Source organism: Lissotriton vulgaris, chromosome 8, assembly GCF_964263255.1.
Source record: "Lissotriton vulgaris chromosome 8, aLisVul1.2, whole genome shotgun sequence".
NCBI lineage: Eukaryota > Metazoa > Chordata > Amphibia > Caudata > Salamandridae > Lissotriton > Lissotriton vulgaris.
In genome coordinates, this window is record NC_141696.1 from 519,653,826 (window position 1) to 519,676,267 (window position 22,442).

Genomic DNA, 22,442 nt, shown 5'->3' on the forward strand with positions numbered 1-22,442 from the left:
GAGTTTCGTCCAGGGTAATCTAAAGTCCTAAGGACTGGGTTCCAATATTTATACAAAGTTTAGGGACGGGACTCACTCTAGGGACCTACCTGTGGGTGGATCCAGGCAGGGGGTGGTTACACCTCTTTCCCTTTGTCCAGTTTTGTGCCAGAACAGGGGCTGAGAGCCCCTGCAACCGGGTTGAACTGGGATATGAACAGGGACACCAAGTGTGCCCCAGCACTGTCCGAAACCAGCCCCAATACACTAAAGCTTGTCTGAGGAGGTGGTTACACCTCCCTGTGACAGGAAACCTATTGTCCAGGCATCCCCTGCCAGAGTTTCATCCAGCGACAAACCAAAGGTGATGATGGACGGAGCATTGACAATACAAACACTCATCCCCAGTCAGCTGATCTGGGTTTAATCCATCACCGTTCTTTATCTCACTCCGCCACCCCAGTTCAGACATGGCCATATGCAAATCAGTCTGACCCTGTGCCTCATGGGAACAGTCTAGCCTGAACTGCCAAGCCATGTCTTCCCTGGACCAGAATCAAGCTTCCCAGGACCGGTTTCTGGCATTACAGCCGTCTTCAGCCGGGCTTGCTTGACTCCAGTGGCAAAGTGAGCAAGGGACTCACGTCTGAGCATACCCTGCCAACTTAGGGCGAACAAAGAAAAACCAAAGGTGATGATGGACGGAGAGTTGACAGTACAAACACTCACCCCCAGTCAACTGATCTGGGTTTAATCCATCACGGTTCTTTAGCTCACTCCGCCACCCCAGTTCAGTCATGGCCATATGCAAATCAGTCTGACCCTGTGCCTCATGGGAACAGTTCAGCCCGAACTGCCAAGCCATGTCTTCCCTGGACCGGAATCAAGCTTCCCAGGACCGGTTTCTGGCATTACAGCAGTCTTCAGCCGGGCTTGCTTGACTCCAGTGGCAAAGTGAGCAAGGGACTCACGTCTGAGCATACCCTGCCAACTTAGGGCGAACAAAGAATAACCAAAGGTGATGATGGACGGAGCGTTGACAATACAAACACTCACCCCAAGTCAACTGATCTAGTTTTAATCCATCACCGTTCTTTAGCTCACTCCGCCACCCCAGTTCAGACATGACCATATGCAAATCAGTCTGACCCTGTGCCTCATGGGAACAGTCCAGCCCGAACTGCCAAGCCATGTCTTCCCTGGACTGGAATCAAGCTTCCCAGGACCGGTTTCTGGCATTACAGCCGTCTTCAGCCGGGCTTGCTTGACTCCAGTGGCAAAGTGAGCAAGGGACTCATGTCTGAGCATACCCTGCCAACTTAGGGCAAACAAAGAAAAACCAAAGGTGATGATGGACGGAGCGTTGACAATACAAACACTCACCCCCAGTCAACTGATCTGGGTTTAATCCATCACCGTTTTTTAGCTCACTCCGCCACCCCAGTTCAGACATGGCCATATGCAAATCAGTCTGACAATGTGCCTCATGGGAAGAGTCCAGCCCAAACTGCCAAGCCATGTCTTCCCTGGACCGGAATCAAGCTTCCCAGGAAAGCGGTTTCTGGCATTACAGCCGTCTTCAGCCGGGCTTGCTTGACTCCAGTGGGAAAGTGAGCAAGGGACTCACGTCTGAGCATACCCTGCCAACTTAGGGCGAACAAAGAAAAAACAAAGGTGATGATGGACGGAGCATTGACAATACAAACACTCACCCCCAGTCAACTGATCTGGGTTTATTCCATCACCGTTCTTTAGCTCACTCCGCCACCCCAGTTCAGACATGGCCATATGTAAATCAGTCTGACCCTGTGCCTCATGGAACAGTCCAGCCCTAACTGCCAAGCCATGTCTTCCCTGGACCTGAATCAAGCTTCCCAGGACCGTTTTCTGGCATTACAGCCGTCTTCAGCCGGGCTTGCTTGACAACAGTGCAAAGTGAGCAAGGGACTCACGTCTGAGCATACCCTGCCAATTTAGGGTGAACAAAGAATAACCAAAGGTGATGATGGCCGGAGCGTTGACAATACAAACACTCACCCTCAGTCAACTGATCTGGGTTTAATCCATCACCGTTCTTTAGCTCACTCCGTCACCCCAGTTCAGACATGGCCATATGCAAATCAGTCTGACCCTGTGCCTCATGGGAACAGTCCAGCCCGAACTGCCAAGCCATGTCTTCTCTGGACCGGAATCAAGCTTCCCAGGACCGGTTTCCGGCATTACAGCCGTCTTCAGCCGGGCTTGCTTGACTCCAGTGGCAAAGTGAGCAAGGGACTCACGTCTTAGCATACCCTGCCAACTTAGGGCGAACAAAGAAAAACCAAAGGTGATGATGGACCGAGCGTTGACAATACAAACACTTACCCCCAGTCAACTGATCTGGGTTCAATCCATCACCGTTCTTTAGCTCACTCCGCCACTTCAGTTCAGTCATGGCCATATGCAAATCAGTCTGACCCTGTGCCTCATGGGAACAGTCCAGCCCGAACTGCCAAGCCATGTCTTCCCTGGACCGGAATCAAGCTTCCCAGGACCGGTTTCTGGCATTACAGCAGTCTTCAGCCGGGCTTGCTTGACTCCAGTGGCAAAGTGAGCAAGGGACTCACGTCTGAGCATACCCTGCCAACTTAGGGCGAACAAAGAATAACCAAAGGTGATGATGGACGGAGCGTTAACAATACAAACACTCACCCCGAGTCAACTGATCTGGTTTTAATCCATCACCGTTCTTTAGCTCACTCTGCCACCCCAGTTCAGACATGGCCATATGCAAATCAGTCTGACCCTGTGCCTCATGGGAAAAGTCCAGCCCGAACTGCCAAGCCATGTCTTCCCTGGACCGGAATCAAGCTTCCCAGGACCGTTTTCTGACATTACAGCCATCTTCCGCCGGGCTTGCTTGACTCCAGTGGCAAAGTGAGCAAGGCAATCACGTCTTAGCATACCCTGCCAACTTAGGGCGAACAAAGAAAAACCCAAGGTTATGATGGACGGAGCTTTGACAATGCAAACACTCACCCCCAGTCAACTGATCTGGGTTTAATCCATCACTGTTCTTTAGCTCACTCCGTCACCCCAGTTCAGACATGGCCATATGCAAATCAGTCTGACCCTGTGCCTCATGGGAACAGTCCAGCCGGAACTGACAAGCCATGTCTTCTCTGGAACGGAATCAAGCTTCCCAGGACAGGTTTCTGGCATTACAGCCGTCTTCAGTCGGGCTTGCTTGACTCCAGTGGCAAAGTGAGCAAGGGACTCACGTCTGAGCATACCCTGTCAACTAAGGGGGAACAAATAAAAACCCAAGTTTATGATGGAGGCAGCGTTGACAATACAAACACTCACCCCCAGTCAACTGATCTGGGTTTAACCATCACCGTTCTTTAGCTCACTCCGCCACCCCAGTTCAGACATGGCCATATGTAAATCAGTCTGACCCTGTGCCTCATGGGAACAGTCCAGCCCGAACTGCGAAGCCATTTCTTCCCTGGACTGGAATCAAGCTCCCCAGGACCTGTTTCTGGCATTACAGCCGTCTTCAGACGGGCTTGCTTGACTCCAGTGGCAAAGTGAGCAAGGAATTCACGTCTGAGCATACCCTGCCAACTTAAGGCGAACAAAGAAAACCAAAGGTGATGATGGACGGAGCGTTGACAATACAAACATTCACCCCAGTCAACTGATCTGGGTTTAATCCATCACCGTTCTTTAGCTCACTCCGCCACCCCAGTTCAGACATGGCCATATGCAAATCAGTCTGACCTTGTGCCTCATGGGAACAGTCTACCCCGAACTGCCAAGCCATGTCTTCCCTGGACCGGAATCAAGCTTCCCAGGACCGGTTTCTGGCATTACAGCTGACTTCAGCCGGGTTTGCTTGACTCCAGTGGCAAAGTGAGCAAGGGACTCATGTCTGAGCATACCCTGCCAACTTAGGGCGAACAAAGAAAAACCCAAAGTTATGATGGAGGGAGCGTTGACAATACAAACACTCACCCCCAGTCAACTGATCTGGGTTTAATCCATCACCGTTCTTTAGCTCATTCCGCCACCCCAGTTCAGACATGGCCATATGCAAATCAGACTGACCCTGTGCCTCATGGGAACAGTCCAGCCCGAACTGCCAAGCCATGTCTTCCCTGGACTGGAATCAAGCTGCCCAGGACCGGTTTCTGGCATTACAGCCGTCTTCAGCCGGAATTGCTTGACTTCAGTGGCAAAGTGAGCAAGGGATTCACGTCTGAGCATACCCTGCCAACTTAGGGCGAACAAAGAAAAACCAAAGGTGATGATGGATGGAGCGTTGACAATACAAACACTCACCCCCAGTCAACTGATCTGGGTTTAATCCATCACCGTTCTTTACCTCATTCCGCCACCCCAGTTCAGACATGGCCATATGCAAATCAGTCTGACCCTGTGCCTTATGGGAACAGTCCTGCCCGAACTGCCAAGCCATGTCTTCCCTGGACCGGAATCAAGCCTCCCAGGACCGGTTTCTGGCATTACAGCCGTCTTCAGCCGGGCTTGCTTGACTCCAGTGGCAAAGTGAGCAAGGGACTCACGTCTGAGCATACCCTGCCAACTTAGGGTGAACAAAGAAAAACCAAAGGTGATGATGGACGGAGCGTTGACAATACAAACACTCACCCCCAGTCAACTGATCTGGGTTTAATCCATTACCGTTCTTTAGCTCACTCCGCCACCCCAGTTCAGACATGGCCATATGCAAATCGGTCTGACCCTGTGCCTCATGGGAACACTCCAGCCCGAACTGCCAAGCCATGTCTTCTCTGGACCGGAATCAAGCTTCCCAGGACCGGTTTTTGGCATTACAGCCGTCTTCAGCCAGGCTTGCTTGACTCCAGTGCCAAAGTGAGCAAGGGACTCACGTCTTAGCATACCCTGCCAACTTAGGGCGAACAAAGAAAAAACAAAGGTGATGATGGACCGAGCGTTGACAATACAATTACTCACCACCAGTCAACTGATCTGGGTTTAATCCATCACCGTTCTTTAGCTCACTCCGCCACCCCAGTTCAGAGATGGCCATATGCAAATCAGTCTGACCCTATGCCTCATGGGAACAGTCCAGCCCGAACTGCCAAGCCATGCCTTCCCTGGACCGGAATCAAGCTTCCCAGGACCGGTTTCTGGCATTACAGCCGTATTCAGCGGGGCTTGCCTGACTCCAGTGGCAAAGTGAGCAAGGGACTCATGTCTGAGCATACCCTGCCAACTTAGGGCGAACAAAGAAAAACCAAAGGTGATGATGGACGGAGCGTTGACAATACAAACATTCACCCCAGTCAACTGATCAGGGTTTAATCCATCCCCGTTCTTTAGCTCACTCCGCCACCCCAGTTCAGACATGGCCATATGCAAATCAGTCTGACCCTGTGCCTCATGGGAACAGTCCAGCCCGAAATGCCAAGCCATGTCTTCCCTGGAACGGAATCAAGCTTCCCAGGACCGGTTTCTGGCATTACAGCTGTCTTCAGCCGGCTTGCTTGACTCCAGTGGCAAAGTGAGCAAGGGACTCACGTCTGAGCATACCCTGCCAACTTAGGGTGAACAAAGAAAAACCAAAGGTGATGATGGATGGAGCGTTGACAATACAAACACTCACCCCCAGTCAACTGATCTGGGTTTAATCCATTACCGTTCTTTAGCTCATTCCGCCATCCCAGTTCCGACATGGCCATATTGAAATCAGTCTGAATCTGTGCCTCATTGGAACAGTCCAGCCCGAACTTCCAAGCCATGTCTTCCCTGGACCGGAATCAAGCTTCCCAGGACCAGTTTCTGGCATTACAGCCGTCTTCAGCCGGGCTTGCTTGACTCCAGTGGCAAAGTGAGCAAGGGACTCACGTCTGAGCATACCCTGCCAACTTAGGGTGAACAAAGAAAAACCAATGGTGATGATGGACGGAGCGTTGACAATACAAACACTCACCCCTAGTCAACTGATCTGGGTTTAATCCAATACCGTTCTTTAGCTCACTACGCCACCCCAGTTCAGACATGGCCATAACCAAATCGGTCTGACCCTGTGCCTCATGGGAACACTCCAGCCCGAAGTGCCAAGCCATGTCTTCTCTGGACCGGAATCAAGCTTCCCAGGACCGGTTTCTGGCATTACAGCCGTCTTCAGCCAGGCTTGCTTGACTCCAGTGGTAAAGTGAGCAAGTAACTCACGTCTTAGCATACCCTGCCAACTTAGGGCGAACAAAGAAAAACCAAAGGTGATGATGGACCGAGCGTTGACAATACAAACACTCACCCCCAGTCAACTGATCTGGGTTTAATCCATCACCGTTCTTTAGCTCACTCCGCCACCCCAGTTCAGACTTGGCCATATGCAAATCGGTCTGACCTGGTGCCTCATGGGAACAGTCCAGCCCGAACTGCCAAGCCATGTCTTCCCTGGACCGGAATCAAGCTTTCCAGGAACGGTTTCTGGCATTACAGCCGTCTTCAGTCGGGTCTGCTTGACTCCAGTGGCAAAGTGAGCAAGGGACTCACGTCTGAGCATACCCTGCCAACTTAGGGCGAACAAAGAAAAACCAAAGGTGATGATGGACCGAGAATTGACAATACAAACACTCACCCCCAGTCAACTGATCTGGGTTTAATCCATCACCGTTCTTTAGCTCACTCCGCCACCCCAGTTCAGACATGGCCATATCCAAATCGGTCTGAACCTGTGACTCATGGGAACAGTCCAGCCCGAACTGCCAAGCCATGTCTTCCCTGGACCGGAATCAAGATTCCCAGGTCCGGTTTCTGGCATTACAGCCGTCTTCAGCCAGGCTTGCTTGACTCCAGTGGCAAAGTAAGCAAGGGACTCACGTCTGAGCATACCCTGCCAATTTAGGGCGAACAAAGAAAAACCAAAGGTGATGATGGACCAAGCGTTGACAATACAAACACTCAACCCCAGTCAACTGATCTGGGTTTAATCCATCACCGTTCTTTAGCTCACTCCGCCATCCCAGTTCAGACATGGCCATATCCAAATCGGTCTGACCCTGTGCCTCATGGGAACAGTCCAGCCCGAACTGCCAAGCCATGTCTTCCCTGGACCGGAATCAAGCTTCCCAGGACCGGTGTCTGGCATTACAGCCGTCTTCAGCCGGGCTTGCTTGACTCCAGTGGCAAACTGAGCAAGGGACTCACAACTGAGTATACCCTCCCAACTTAGGGCGAACAAAGAAAATCCAAAGGTGCTGATGGACGAAGCGTTGACAATATAAACACTCACCCCCATTCAACTGATCTGGATTTAATCCATCACCGTTCTTTAGCTCACTCCGCCACCCCAGTTTAGACAAGGCCATATGCAAATCAGTCTGACCCTGTGCCTCATGGGAACAGTCCAGCCCGAACTGCCAAGCCATGTCTTCCCTGGACCGGAATCATGCTTCCCAGGACCGGTTTCTGGCATTACAGCCGTCTTCAGCTGGGCTTGCTTGACTCCAATGGCAAAGTGAGTAAGGGACTCACATCTGAGCAGTTTTGCAGTTCGGGTTGGACTGTTCCCATGAGGCACAGGGTCAGACTGGTTTGCATATGGCCATGTCTGAACTGGGGTGGCTGAGTGAGCAAAAGAATGGTGATGGATTAAACCCAGATGGCGGCAAATACTACTAATTGCAAATATAAATTTAAATAATGAACAGAAGTTGGTGTGCTCGTACCTAAATTGGCAGACATCACTACCATGTGGCAGACAGTCATAAGCCCCGGCACAAATTAAGCACTGGAAACATGACAGGTATCAGGATACTGATACACATTCCTCCCGATAAACCCAGTTAGGAAAGTATGGGTGGTTTGGCTTTTTGACACAAATACCTGTCACAAAAATTATTTCTGAACGTCAATAAGGGACTCAGTATACATAGGCCAGACCTACGTTATGTACAGATAACATCCAGAGGTAGTGAAATCCTACAGTGTAGGGAAGCTGTGCCTTTTTTTAAAAAAAGCCCCAACACTGACAGTAGTGAAACGAAAGTTTCCTTTGTAACATTCAATGCTTTTTGCAATCTGAAAACCATGCTTGTGGAGCACTTTTATTTTTCATTTTACATCAGCTAAAGAAATATTTTTCTTTTCTGCAAAATAGCCCTCTTAAATACAGACTGCCCGTCTTTTCTTTTTGAATACCTCGAACAGGAACTATGCTTCTCATGGTTTCTAATATTTAAAAGACCTGTCTTGCAATGAAGAATGCGTGGTCATCATCTGTCTGACAATCCAAAGGAAAACGCCAGTGGCATTTAACAGTTGGGTCTGCTGAAGTCCCATGCTTGGTTGTGTCCCAAGCGTATTCCCATCAAACCAAAGCATTCCTTGCAAATCGTGGGTGCCTTTTGCTTCCTTTAAGCAGCACCAAGGTATGGATTACCGGCTGCCTCAGAACCAGCGACTGGCAGCACTATTCTTTCTGTGCTCCCACAATGATTATGTGAGGTATTAAAAAGGTCTGTTCACTGCAGCAGCTAGCAACGAGAATGTTGTGACTGCCAGCCAGCACTTTTTATCTCTATTTATGCAAAACATGTCCTGAAACACATTTTTTTCTTATTGTTTCAACTTTCACGAGTGCTTGGAAGCTTTTCCTCTAAATTGACTTTTTTTTTTACAAAGAAAGCATGGTCTTCAGGAAAAGCATATGAGAGTTTTGTTTTATAAACCCAAACTTTTATAAGTAACTACTGACTCTAAAGAGTATATATATTTTTTTTATGACACTATAGATTTTTCCTATCTCTACAGAGTTTATAGTAATTTTACATATTTTAACAGCTGCTATTTTTTCAGCTCATAAAACACTCTCATGCAACTATCTGTCAATTATATGCAAATGCCTATTTTAGTCATGTAGTTTGCTTTTAATGGGTTATTCACGATTGTCCATAGATTTGAGTGGGTCTTATAAACGAAATTGAGGCCCTAACATAGGTACTCTGTCTCAGAGGCACAAATCCTTCGTGTCACAGAGACAGGCAGGCTCTTTCACACAGACAGGCCCTTTGACCTAGATTAGCCCTCCCTTCAAGATAACGAGCAACAGAGAGGCTGTCCCTTATCTGATCAGTGTGCTCTGGGCACAGAAGACGGTCCATCCTAAATACGTAATCTCCATGTCCAGCAGTGACTAACCTACATCACAACAAATTCTTGGAAGCAGGCCCTTTCTCCAAGAACACAAATTCTTGGAAACAGACCCTTTCTCCAAGAACTCATCTTCCTTTGACCAACTTTGCGTCAAACCAAGGCACCTATCCGGTATGAGTATACCTCCCTTTGCCCAAGCAAAGCAGAGGAGACCGAGACTTCCGTGCCGGAGGCGCTGCAACCTACATCATGCCACAGCTCCAGCTGGCAGAGGTCCATCACCCATCTGTGGGTGTCCAGCTCGAGATCAGGACGAAGTCCCACTAAGGTAATGGGGTTAGACTAAATCCTAGGGGGATTCTTGGCTCTCTAAAGACCTACACACATGCTAGGTACACTTAGGTACATCTAGTTAGGCATCATAGGGGTATAGGCTTTATCTTAATGCATTCTGTATTTCATGTATGTGTTCATTACTATTCAAAATGGTAGAACAATGCCTTTTTATTTAACTGCACTGCTGGCCATAATTCTCTGCTACTGTCCAACAGTTGTCGCAGCACATATAACCAGTACTAGAATAAAAACTGTGCAATAAATTTGATTGTAAATACACCCGACTGTTTCTTCTAAGTACTTCTCTGAGATGAGTTACTGAAAGAAAAGTAGTATATTGTTTCCACGATCCTGAGGGATCAGGGTTTTATGTTATGTGGTTGCCAGAAGCTATTCCCTCCTTGTCTTCAAGAAGTTTCTAGTGGCCTCTGTGCTAGCTGGTACACAGTAATTAAGTTTAATACACATAATAGGGGCATACAGACCTCAGTCCTATGCCAAGCCTATTGTGTATGTTATTCCAATGTGCAGAACCTATAAGGGAAATAGGAATTACACTACAAGGTTTGTAGGGCGCCAGGCCCTAATGTGATTATGTGGTGGCAGGAAATGTGATTCATGTACTGTGTTTTATGCACCTGATTTAGGCCTCTATTGTGGTTTATGTTATGAGGTTTTGCATACAGTGGTTTATGCTAGTGAGATTATTCTCTACTGTGAGTTATGCCCCTAATGTGAGTTATGCTTAGGAGGTTATGGTCTAATATGTTTAGGCTTATGCGGTTGGCGCAGAATATATTTCACGCCTAATGTGACACTGTGCAAAATATGGTTTGAGTTACAGGATGATGCTGAGTACAGTATTTGCCAGTAATTACTGGTTGCATTCTACATTTATGATAGCTTCTACATTTACTATGTTCACTTTGTGATGGTTCTAACAGTAGTCCAATTGGCCCTATGATGTGTATATAATCCCCTGTAAATATTGGCCAGGCCAGTTGGCACAGTGTATAGTGTGTACTGTACTAATTACTATTTTTTTTATTTTTTATTATGCAACACCAGTTAATACACAGTAACAAGAAAAACATGTATATAGCAGCGAAAAATCATGAATAGCAGCTAAAGAGACTTATATAGCAGCAAGTTAATATAAAAGTTCATGGATAGCAGCAAAGACATTGATTCAGAGCAAAATAAAGCAGCAGAGGAAAGAAAAATAATCATGGATAACCAATAGACAAAGCATTAAAATCTTTTACATTGACACATATCGCATATTTATAGGATTTAGTTAATACAGTACTCTTATGACTCCTTTACATTGTTAATCCAGTTATCAATGGGTAGCCAGATTTTGTGACCACACTTTCTCGAGTGCCTACCCCTAGTGGAGTAGATAGATTTTTCTTGATTATATACACCCAAGAACCTAGCAAGCCACATTTGAAAGGTTGGGGGAGCCACATCTTTCCAGCTAGCTGCTAATAGTATTCTATAGACTGCTGTCCCGATAAAGAGACATGATTCCTCCTCCTTGCTCAGGCCTAGTGCACTATCGTAGCCAGAATGAATAGTGTAGATGACACAGCCAGTCTATGCCCAAAAACTTCTCCCCAGTAGCTGCCCAACCCATCCTTTAATACCAATAGTTTTTCACAATTGTAAAACATATGGGTTAAGGTGGAAGGCCCCAACCCACATCTGGGGCAATGGTCATCTAATCTTTTCCCCCATGTAAATAGCTTAGCAGGGGTAAAGTATAAATTAAAAATAGTTTTATAAAGCTGGGCTTTTAAACTAGGGAATAAAAGTACTTTTGAAGTTAGGAGTAAACTCATATCAATATCGACATTGGGATTGTCAAGTCTTAAAGCCCAAGATGATTCCGTCTGCTCCAGATTGTCAGGTAGATTATTAATAAGCATAACATACAGTTTCCCAATTCTAAACGAATTTGTGGTCATAGTATGGAGGGGTGGTATTCTTTCCAATTTAATCCAAGGAGTTTTTTAAGTTAAGAATAGTTTTAATCTGCATAAATTTAAAGTAATTTCAAACTGTCTTTGTAAAATTGGGAACTTGCAGTCTGGCTCGCCGCCAAAGAATTCCCAGACTGTTCTTATACCCATTTTTTCCCTTTTTTTAGCCTTATCATCATTAGCTTGCAGGGGCAATAGCGAAGAACACCATAAAGGGGTATACCTATTAAATTTCGGAATTGCCAAAAATCTTGAAACCTTCCGCCATATTTTCCATGCGCTAGTGATTGTCTTAAATTTGACTTTTTTGAAGTAGCTTTGCTTTACCTGCTTCAATAAGAGCCCATAAGCTTTTTTCCCAAATTAAAGTTCATAGATAGAAGGTATTTCTAATACTGCCATATCTATACTTGGGGTCACAATGTTAAGCAAAGGGGTCATTTGATAGCGAAGGGCCGTCCAATAATACAGCATGATATTCGGGATTGCTAGACCTCCTCTGCTTTGTGACAAAGACAGGCATTTGAGCGACCTTCTAATCTTTCCATATTGCCATATGAAATTTGACGATTGCAATTCTAATGTTTTTAGTATGTTATCTTCTACAATTAGTGGTATTGCCCGAGACAAGTATAATATTTTGGGAAGTACATTCATCTTCAGAAATTTGCCCCTGCCAATGATAGATAGATGCACTGTTAATTCTCTTAAGATCCTTCCCAATGTTTTTAATCAGGGGGTCATGGTTTAGTTTAATAATATCCCCTATTTTAGAAGTTAAACATATCCCAAGATAAGTAGCCTTATCTACTTTCCTCGGTTTGCCATAATCAGTATTGTCCGTAGATAAAACAACTGTTTTGTCCTTGTTAAGTGAGTATCCAGAATATAATCCAAACTGTTGAGGAAGCGTGGGAGCCAAATCCGTTCTGTTCGCGGAATTTGTGGATTTTTGGCAATTTCGTGGCCTGTGAATCCCGGAAATGTACCCAAAAATCCGCAAATTGGCGGATTTTTTTACTTGGTCGCGCTTCAAAAATACAATATCGCACGCGCGGCGTTGAGTTACCGTGATTGTGAGTTCGCCGAGTTTATTCCTCTTGGTTTGCATGTGCTGCTCCATTTTGGATCTTGCTGTGTGATTGCACAAGAGTTTTTCGACCGCAAGTACGTCATTGCGGCCCGCCATCTTGCACAGCGAGATTTTGACAATGCGAGTACGTCACAAGGGCCCGCGATCACGCATCGTGGGAGTAAACTATTGCGATCACATAGATGCAGCGCGCAGCTGACTTCCGGCAGGAGATTTAAACAGCTCACTTTCCCGAACTTGCAAAAGTTGCAATTCTGCGCAAGAAATCCACCGCAGGCAGTCTAAACCTTCTGAAAATGATGATTTTGATCAGAATAACTCCTCAGATTGACATTTGGCTGCACTTTTTTGCGCAAGGAGTCTATTTTTGGGTGGGTGGGAGGAAGGAAGTGAACCAGAGTCTCCAACTTCCTGTTCCTGTCCAGCAGGCTCCTCCCAGTGCTTTGTCCATGTCCTGGTCACTTTTCATTTGGAACTGGAAGGATTAATTTTTGTGGCTGCTACTGGATGTTTGTATTGAGGACTTTGGAGTTTGGATCACTTTTGGATTTGAGATTTTACAAGTAAGTTGGTGTTGTTTGTTTGGGGCATTGCAGTTGCTGCAACTACAATTTTAAAACTTTCTCACAACTTAAAAAAAAATATATTGTTGGGTAGCCACAGTATCCAGTAGGCCCAGGGTTAGTCATGGGTGCATGATACAACTGTTTCTGTGAGTTTTATTGAGCTTAAATCTCATTTATGACATGGAATTTTAGCTCACTGTTATATGTGTTTTTATTTTATTTTGGGGTTGCCTGTAAAGCCTCACTAGCCAGTAGCCCTAGGGGTAGTGAGTGGTGCATGGACCAAGTCTTTCTGTGGGGTGTATTGAATTTAAACATCATTGAGGGCATGGATGGCATTGATTTTGGTGTTTTTTTTTTACTTTTTGGGGTGTTATTGGGTCCTGGCCACGTGGGTGGGGGCCATTTTCAGGCCTGGTCCAGGCAGGGCCTGGCCATGTGGCTAGGGGTCAAGGGGCCATTTTGAAGCCAGGCAGTGTGCTCAGGCCTGCACGCAGTTTGTCTTGCTTTCATCCTTAATGCCCAGAGGAACTCAGTTGTGCATGGACCAAGTCTTTCTGTGGGGTGTCTTGAATTTAAACATCATTGAGGGCATGGGTGGCATTGGATTGAGGTGATTTTTGTGTGTTCTTTTACTTTTTAGGGTGGTGTTGGGGCCTGGCCATGTGGGTGGGGGCCATTTTGAGGCCTGGTCCAGGCAGGGCCAGGCCATGTGGTGGGGTTCAAGGGGCCATTTTGAAGCCAGGCAGTGTGCTCAGGCCTGCACACAGTTTGCCTTGCTTTCATCCTTAATGCCCAGAGGTACGCAGTGGTGCATGGACCAAGTCTTTCTGTGGGGTGTCTTGAATTTAAACATCATTGAGGGCATGGATGGGATTGGATTGTGGTTATTTGGGTGTATTTTTTACTTTTTGGGGTGTTCTTGGGGCCTGGCCATGTGGGTGGGGGCCATTTTGGGGCCTGGTCCAGGCAGGGCTCGGCCATGTCGTGGGGGTCAAGGGGCCATTGTGAAGCCAGGCAGTGTGCTCAGGCCTTCACCCAGTTTGCCTTGCTTTCATCCATTATGCCCAGGGGTACTCAGTGGTGCATGGACCAAGTCTTTCTGTTGGGTGTTTTGAATTTAAACATCATTGAGGGCATGGATGGCATTGGATTGTGGTGATTTTTGTGTGTTTTTCGACTTTTTGGGGTGGTGTTGGGGCCTGGCCATGTGGGTGGGGCCATTTTGAGGCCTGGTCCAGGCAGGGCCTGGTCATGTGGTGGGGATAAAGGGGCCATTTTGAAGCCAAGCAGTGTGCTCAGGCCTGCACCCAGTTTGCCTTGCTTGCCTTACATCCATTATGCCCAGGGGTACTCAGTGGTGCATGGACCAACTCTCTATGTGGTATCTCTTTTATTAATTTAAACATTCATTTTGGATTTGAATTGCAATTTTTATTTTGTGTCTTTCTGTTTTTGGGTGTGTTGTTGTAATAATAATAAATGCAATGCCTAGTTGCAAATATTAATTGAAGCACAACATATGCAACATTTAGTTAACTGATATTCCTCTGGCTTCCTTTGCTTTTAGGTGCACAAGAGAATTACATCACATCAGTCATGATTCATCATCAGTGCCAGGAAGAAGTCCTGCAGCGGTGTGTGCAGCACAACATCACGTGACGTCACGTGTGGCCACAGACAACTCTGCAACTCGTGCAACTGCGGCCTGCTGTTCTGACATCTGAAGAAGATGGGCCCAAAGAAAGGTGGCTGTTGCCCCTCTACAAAAAAAAGGTGCCAGTGCCACTGCCAGTAAGGAGCAGAAGAAGCAAGTAGCACCACCTACCAAGTAGACTGGTATGCCCATAGACACCTTTTTTGGGGAAAACAAAACTACGCTTGCTGCAGCAGCGGTGTCCGTCGGGGACCAAGCTGGGAGCAGCACCTCTGCTTCTTTGGGCTCAGTGCAACCACACCGAGTTAGGTCCAAGCCCATGAGTGCTGCAGCGGCAGCCACTTTAATTGCTCAATCAACATTGACCAGTGATGTTGGCTCATCGCAAGAAAGTAGCATCCAATCAATGAAGGGTGTAACTAATCTGACAAGTGTTCAATAACCACAGCCGCAATGACAACCATAAGTGCAACTAGTACAAGCGCAAGTACAAGCGCAAGTACATGCGCAAGGAGTGGCGCAAGTAGAGACGCAAGTAGAGGTGCAAGTAGAGGCGCAAATAGAGGTGCAAGTAGAGACGAAAGTAGAGGTGCAAGTGGAGGTGCAAGTAGAGGCGCAAGGAGAGGCGCATGCAGAGGCGCATGGAGAGGCGCATGGAGAGGCACAACTAGAGGCGCATGGAGCGGTACAACTGCCCACAATGCTTGTTCCTTCAGAAATAGGGGCACAACAGGAAATCAAGATTCAAGCGGAGGTATCATCCAAGGAAGCCACTCCTCCTGATGATGATCCATTGTCTTCCAGATCCCCTGCAAGAAAAAGGTCAAGGAAGGCTACTACAAGTTCTTCTTCAAACCCCCTTACTTCTGATGATCTTGATGTTGATTGGAACCCACCAATTCAGTCTGAGAGTGAGGCACGCCATGAGCCGACAAAGGTAGCTAAGCCTAAAAGGAAGGTTCCCGCAAGGCTCACACTTATGGGTGATGACGACGAACAAGAAGTGGTGTATTCTGCTGCTTATGAACAGTATGACCACGATGACCCAGTCATCACGGTCATCACTCCAGCCCCAGTGGGCATGCAGCATACAGACATTTTGACCCTATCCCAAATTGCTGCTGAGCTGGATGTGGGCGGCGTGGCACTGGTACTACCACCAACGCAGTTACCTACTACACAAACACGACCTACAGCTCCAATATTTTCTCGTCAGAAGGGCCGGCAGGGACCTCCATCCAGCTCGACCTCCATTACCTCAAGTAGTGGTGCTGTAAGTGCACACCAGAGTCAAATTCAGCCACGCCCATCCTCCACTTCATCTGGCATTGAAACTGAAAGTAGCACCTCCACCACCAGCAGACATCTCCAGCCTCCAGTTTGGGACTTCTTTAGTGTTAGCAAAAAGGCAGAAAACATGGTTGTTTGTTCGATTTGTAAAATAGTAGTTAGTCGGGGTAAGCTTGGTACCAACTATGGTACCGGAGGCCAGAGAGGTCATCTAAAAAAAACACCACACTATCCAGTGGGAGGCGCACCTAAGGAAGATCCAGGAAGCCAAAAGAAAATCAAATCCAAATGTATCCATTCATATTGCATCTGATGATGACGAGGGGCTGATCGTGCAGGGGGGAAGTGAAGAAGTGACAGACATTTCTTCTGGTACACCCAGTACCCCTGGCAGCAGCACTGCAGTGGTAGCGCCCTCACCCTCTACCCCAGCAAAATGTATGAGGCACACTAGGAGTCTGGGAGAGACACCAATGCGAAAAAGTACATCAATGAGCCTAACTGGTTTGAAGAAGTCTGCATCATCATCATTATCATCACGTAAAACGGTCTAGACCACCATTAGAAGCCTGTTTTGGTCGTATGTGCCATTTGAACGCAACCACCCAACGGCACGTCTGTATAACGCAAAGCTGGCTAAAATGCCAGCGCTGGACATTCTCCCTTTTTCTTTCTTGGAAGGGGTGGGTTTTCTAGAATTTTTGGCAACAGTCTGCCCTACATGGAAGGTTCCTAGCCGGTCCTAATTTGCCAGAGTTGCGGTTCCAGCACTACATCAAGACGTGCTGGAGGTGATTGGGGCAGCTTTGCAGAAGAGTGCTGTTCACACTATCCACCTGACAAAAGACATGTGGACCAGTTGCCAACCCCTTGATTGCATGTGCATCACTGCACACTGGGTCTCTTTTGCAGGGGTTAGAGACAAAATAAATGCAGGTGTTGACCCGGACATAGTTTTTCAAGCTACTCGGAAACATGCAACAGTAGCCATGTTTGCCATGGAGAAATCTCATACTGCAGTAAACATTTTGGAGGAATTTAACACTAAGGTCTTTCAATGGCAGCATCCAAGAAAGCGCATGATTGGTTATGTTTCCACAGATAATGGCACTAATATAGTTAAAGAGGATCATAAAAAATGAAAACAAGAAAGTGCACTGCAAGGAAATTGATATTGAGATTGACAGTATTTAAAGTTTAGGTAAACAACTTGGGTGCTCCATAGGAGCGTGTCCGTCCAGACACGTCAATAGTAATATCCAGTGTGTGCAAACATAACAAATGAATGCATCCCTATAATGGGCACACCTTAGGTTCTTTAAAATGAAAGACTCCTCATTTACGATGATATGTGGTTTTATTCTTAACGAAGTTCATGAATCTGATTTTAACAGCATATCAAGATATCTTTGTTTTTCATCAATAGTGTTCGAAAACGAATTAACATTCCATTTATGATTTCTAATTAGTCATAATCACATCAATGCTCCGATGCATTTCGGGCAGTGAGGCCCTTTTTCCAGGAGCTCTGTAACAAAGGATATAGCATATAAACATTCTAACATGTATAACAAAATATGCCACACATAGAAATATCACAAAACATCAAACGATAAGTGGTGAGGTGTAGTTTCTATCAACAAAATATCGTGAAAAACGGCTCGAGTGATAGGGGTGATAGGGGTGAAGGAAACGTGAAAGTCGACCGACCAGAGTAAACAATGTAACCACTCAGGTGATTAAGAATCTGAAAGCAACAGTTAAACTGCGCTGTGGAAAAAAGTCAAAGAAGAGAGTTACATAGCCCTTTTTTTATGTTCACACCCACCACGTGAACGCCAGAGCCAATCAGAAGCTCTTTTAACACTCGCGGCATCTCCGTCCAAACACTCTGGTTGCTCGCAACGCCGGTTACCGAGTCCTGCACTGCTTCACGAAAACTATTGCCAGTATGAAGTAAGTCGGTGGTTCACCGCTAATCTGCTAGACAATTGGTGATTCGTGGCTGGATCACCTTAGTAACTCTCTTCTTTGACTTTTTTCCACAGCGCAGTCAATACTGTCAAAAAATGGAAAAACTTTTCGGCTGCCTGCCTCTATCTATTATCAGAGCCAGCTACAACATGAAATTTATTTACACATATGCAATCTGCGGGCAACCATCTTTTTATTGCAAAACTTGCCCATTCGACTGGCGAATGGATCTATACTTTGCCAACATCCCAACAATCGCTCCCGATATCCAGCAGGTAATGTAGTATCTTGAAAACCATGAACTTGATTGTTCAGAAAGTGGAGAAATGGCGGATGCAACGCAAAAAGGTATTTTGGCGGAATGGGATTTCTGCCCAGCTGCGAAAGATCTCCTGCAACGTGCGACCTTGACAACATTGAAGATTGCCTGCCAAATCAAATTGCTGCTCCAACATTCGAGGAAAATTACTGTCCCTTCAAGGATGTGAATTGGATCGCTTCGCTTTTCTCACACAATGGCAACAATGACCTCTTGGAACATTATGCATCTCAAACCGCTGAAGAACTTCCGGACTGCAATCTCCAAGACTTGTAAGAAATGCACGTTATTCTTGGATTGTTTTTTTCCACCTTTTTTTTACTTTTTCCCTTAATTTTTTTTTAATACACTTCAATTGAACTATTTTCATATAATAACTTTCTAAGTATGCTCAGGCATTTGAACTCTGTTTTCATTATTGCCCCTTACGTCTCCAGTCTAACCAGGAATGGGTGTTGTATGGCCTATGCAAATACGCTATTTACTTGCTAAATAAGCCTAAACCCAAACTCCATTTTGAAACCATGTCTATTCTTTGTGCACTTGTCTCTGCCTGCCTGTTATTCATGAAGACCTTTCACACAAATGTGCTCATCCTCAGCCTCTGCTCACAAGCTGGCGATCAAGATAAAAAAACACGACATTGTTTAGGAACTGGTTGTTACAGTGTGGTAATCATATCCTACCTTTATTTTCATTATAGAATTTAATCATTCATGTCTAATAGCTATTCTTTATGTCACATGGAATTGTAATATGTAATGTAGAATTCACTGATGCAGGAGCTTTGGTTTGAATACAACAGAAGTGGCTGGAGGTAGCTCTTTGCAAGAGGTGAAAACAATAATGTTTGGTTTGACGAGAAGGGTACCGAATGTACTTCTAAGAAGCACAATTTTGTGTTGCTCCTCAAAGTTCCGATGTGGGTAGAAATATTACCAATTTTGACATGCACCAGATTGAATCTACTGTACAAGAGATTGCTGACTGTTCTACTGTTGATAATTTTGTGTTACAAAAAAGGAGTACCAGGGTACCTAAGAAGTTTGATGGTTACATTTTGCAATTTTTTTGTTTGTTTTCTTAAAGGATACATGTGGTAATTGTATCCTACCTTTATTTTCATTATAGAATTTCGAGTCATTCAAATCGAATAGGTATTGTTTATGTCACATGGATCAGTAACATGTAATGTGGAATTCACTGATGCAGGAGCTTATGTTTGAATACAGCAGAAGCGGTTAGAGTTTGCATCAGCTGGATGCCTTAGCTCTTACAGCAGTGGGTCCATTTATAGCACTTTAATAACGACACTTTTTATATAACTTGCAGACTCCATCGCTTTATTACACACAGCCACTTTCTTAGACACACCTGATTTCAACATTTCTCTTCTGTGGTATTGCAACATTCTGCAATATATTCTTCACGATTATTTCTTTATTCCTGCTTGCTAAAACACTGCATTTGAGTCTTCAGAAAGTAGAGGTGAGTAGTTCGCTTCCCACTCCCTGTATAGTATAAACGCATACTATCACAACTTACACAGGTATGTTACAGCGGCCAGTATCCTACAGCGCCCACAGCAGATCACTTTACAGCAATCAGCTCACAGCTTAGACTCACAATTTCATCCCCAAATCTTCAGACTGGTACCAGTGAATTGTTTGCTTCCCACTCCCGTTATAGTCTAAACGCAAACTAACACCACCTGCACAGCTATCCTAAAGCGGCTAGTATGTTAAAGCGCCCAGAGCACACCAAGTGTAATGGCACCTCACCTCAGCACCATCTCACTCTGGGCAAAACAGCACTTTCACACCGGTAGGGGTAAATACTTTGCTTCACACTCCCTGTATAGCACACCTTAAACACCCCACAGACGTTACAGTGCTCCTACCCTTCTCTTTCCTACTTTTTTGCCCTTTTTTCCCCTTACTCACCTCAACAGAATCACAAAATGGCTGGCAACACTTCCTAGTTGCAACCGCTCACAGCGCCCTCGCAGCCAATAAGAAGCAAGCTTGTGCTGATAAAGCCTCAGCCAATCCGATGGCAGAATTCCCAAATATCGATATCTGTAAATTTCAACATTTCTCCAAAACTACTGAATGGATTTACACCAAAAAAACAAAAGCGTGCTGTCTAGACCAAGACCCTTCACGCTGTCAAATTTGGGATAATTCCGTTCACCCCTTCGACCTGTAACCTTGTCTAAAGTTTCCTATGGAAGTTAACATGGAGAAAATACATTTTGGGACCCCCTTTTTTCTTGGCCCCCCCTCGATGAATCACCCCCAAACTTTCAACATAGAAGCTGATGTGAATAAACAATGAGTTTGGAAAGATTTATCAAACGACTCCTAAGTTATAAGCAAAAGAAAAAATGCTCTTCCTATGGAAACGTGGTCATAACTATGACTACCTTCTTGCGACCGCCAGTATGTAATGTATATCTCCAAACAAACATGTGGTAATACTGGCGCGCTGTAGAACGCTGGTGGTGCACAGAAGGTAGCGCTACCCTTAGCACTAGAAATTTAAAAGAAAATCTCCCAAACCTCTTCTGATTAAGGAGTCGGCACTCGTTGTCATGGTGGTTTCTCCTGTTTATTGCATTGTTTGCATCAGACACATAAACGAGCACAAGAGGGACACATTTCGGCTGTCACTCTGCCTTTCTCGACCACAACAAGAGCTGACTCCTTAATCAGAAGAGGTTTGGGAGATTTTCTTATATATATATTACTCAAAACATCGAGGTATGGTAGAGATACATTGATGATCTCTTCATCATCTGGCAGGGGACCCAGCCGCATGTGGAGGGATTCATCAGTGACCTCAACAACAACAATCTTAATTTAGAGTTCACGGCCGACCAAGTAGTCAATTTCCTGGATGTTTAGATAGAAAAATTGCAACTATAATACATCGAAAAACTACTGCAGGGAAAGCTGTTCTGCATGCTAGGAGCACTCACCCACAACATCTTATACAGAGTATACCCTACGGTGAGGTGCTCCGATTGAAACGCACCTGTAGTAATGATGATGATCTACTGTTGGGCCAATCAGCAAGTCAAAGAAGGTTTCTTGAAAGGGAATACGACAAAAAAAACTATTGCAACAGCCATTACTAAAAGGAATGAATTAGATAGAGCAGTCTTACTATCCCCCCGGCAAAGATCTACCAGATCAGAGGGTAAACGTGATAACAAGGAAAACCCAGATACCTTCAGATTCATAATTGGCTATAGCAAACAGGCAAGGGCCATCAGTAATATCATTAAGAAAAATTGGCCCATCGTCCTAAGCGACTGCACAATAGGTCATCTGCTACCCAAAAGGGCAGGAATCACATAAAGCAAAGCGCCCTCAATGAGAGATGAGCTAGTCCATAATGATCCAGGACACTGCACCAAATCCACATAGTTATCCCAACGTAAGGGCTTTTTCAAAGGCAGAGTATGTAAAGCATGCCAACATGGGGTCAACAAATCCTCGTACAGAACTCCGTTTAGTGATCAGGAGAAACCTATTCACACAAATCTGACCTGTAAGTCAGAATATGTGGTCTATGTGCTGGAGTGTCCGTGTGGCCTTAGATATGTGGGAAGTACCATTCTACGGGGCCAGTAGAGGATACTCCAGCATATAAGAGCCATTAAGAACAATGACCAAGCCTATCCAGTAGCATGTCATTTTGAGGACTCACACAAGGGAGACCCAAAAGACCTGACATACTTTTAATTGACTCCATACCTCCAAACAAATGTAGAGGTAACATGGAAAAGGCCCTTAGAAAGTTGGAAACTAGATATATTTTGGAATTGTACAGTCAAAATCCAAGGGGTCTCGACGGGACATAGGATCTTTACACCTGCCTCTAGTACCTTGAGCTGAGGAGATTCTCTCTGAAAATGTCTATTAAAACTAAGCCGGTAAAAGTAAAAAATAGAAATAAAAACAAAAATATATAGGTGAATTAATATGCTGCCTCCCTATATCTCCATAACAGTTACATTTTAAATAGGTTTTATCCTTTTGCACATAGAGGGCTCACATACACAATTTTTTTTAATGTATCCATTTGCACTTGCACTTTTCTTTGAATAACA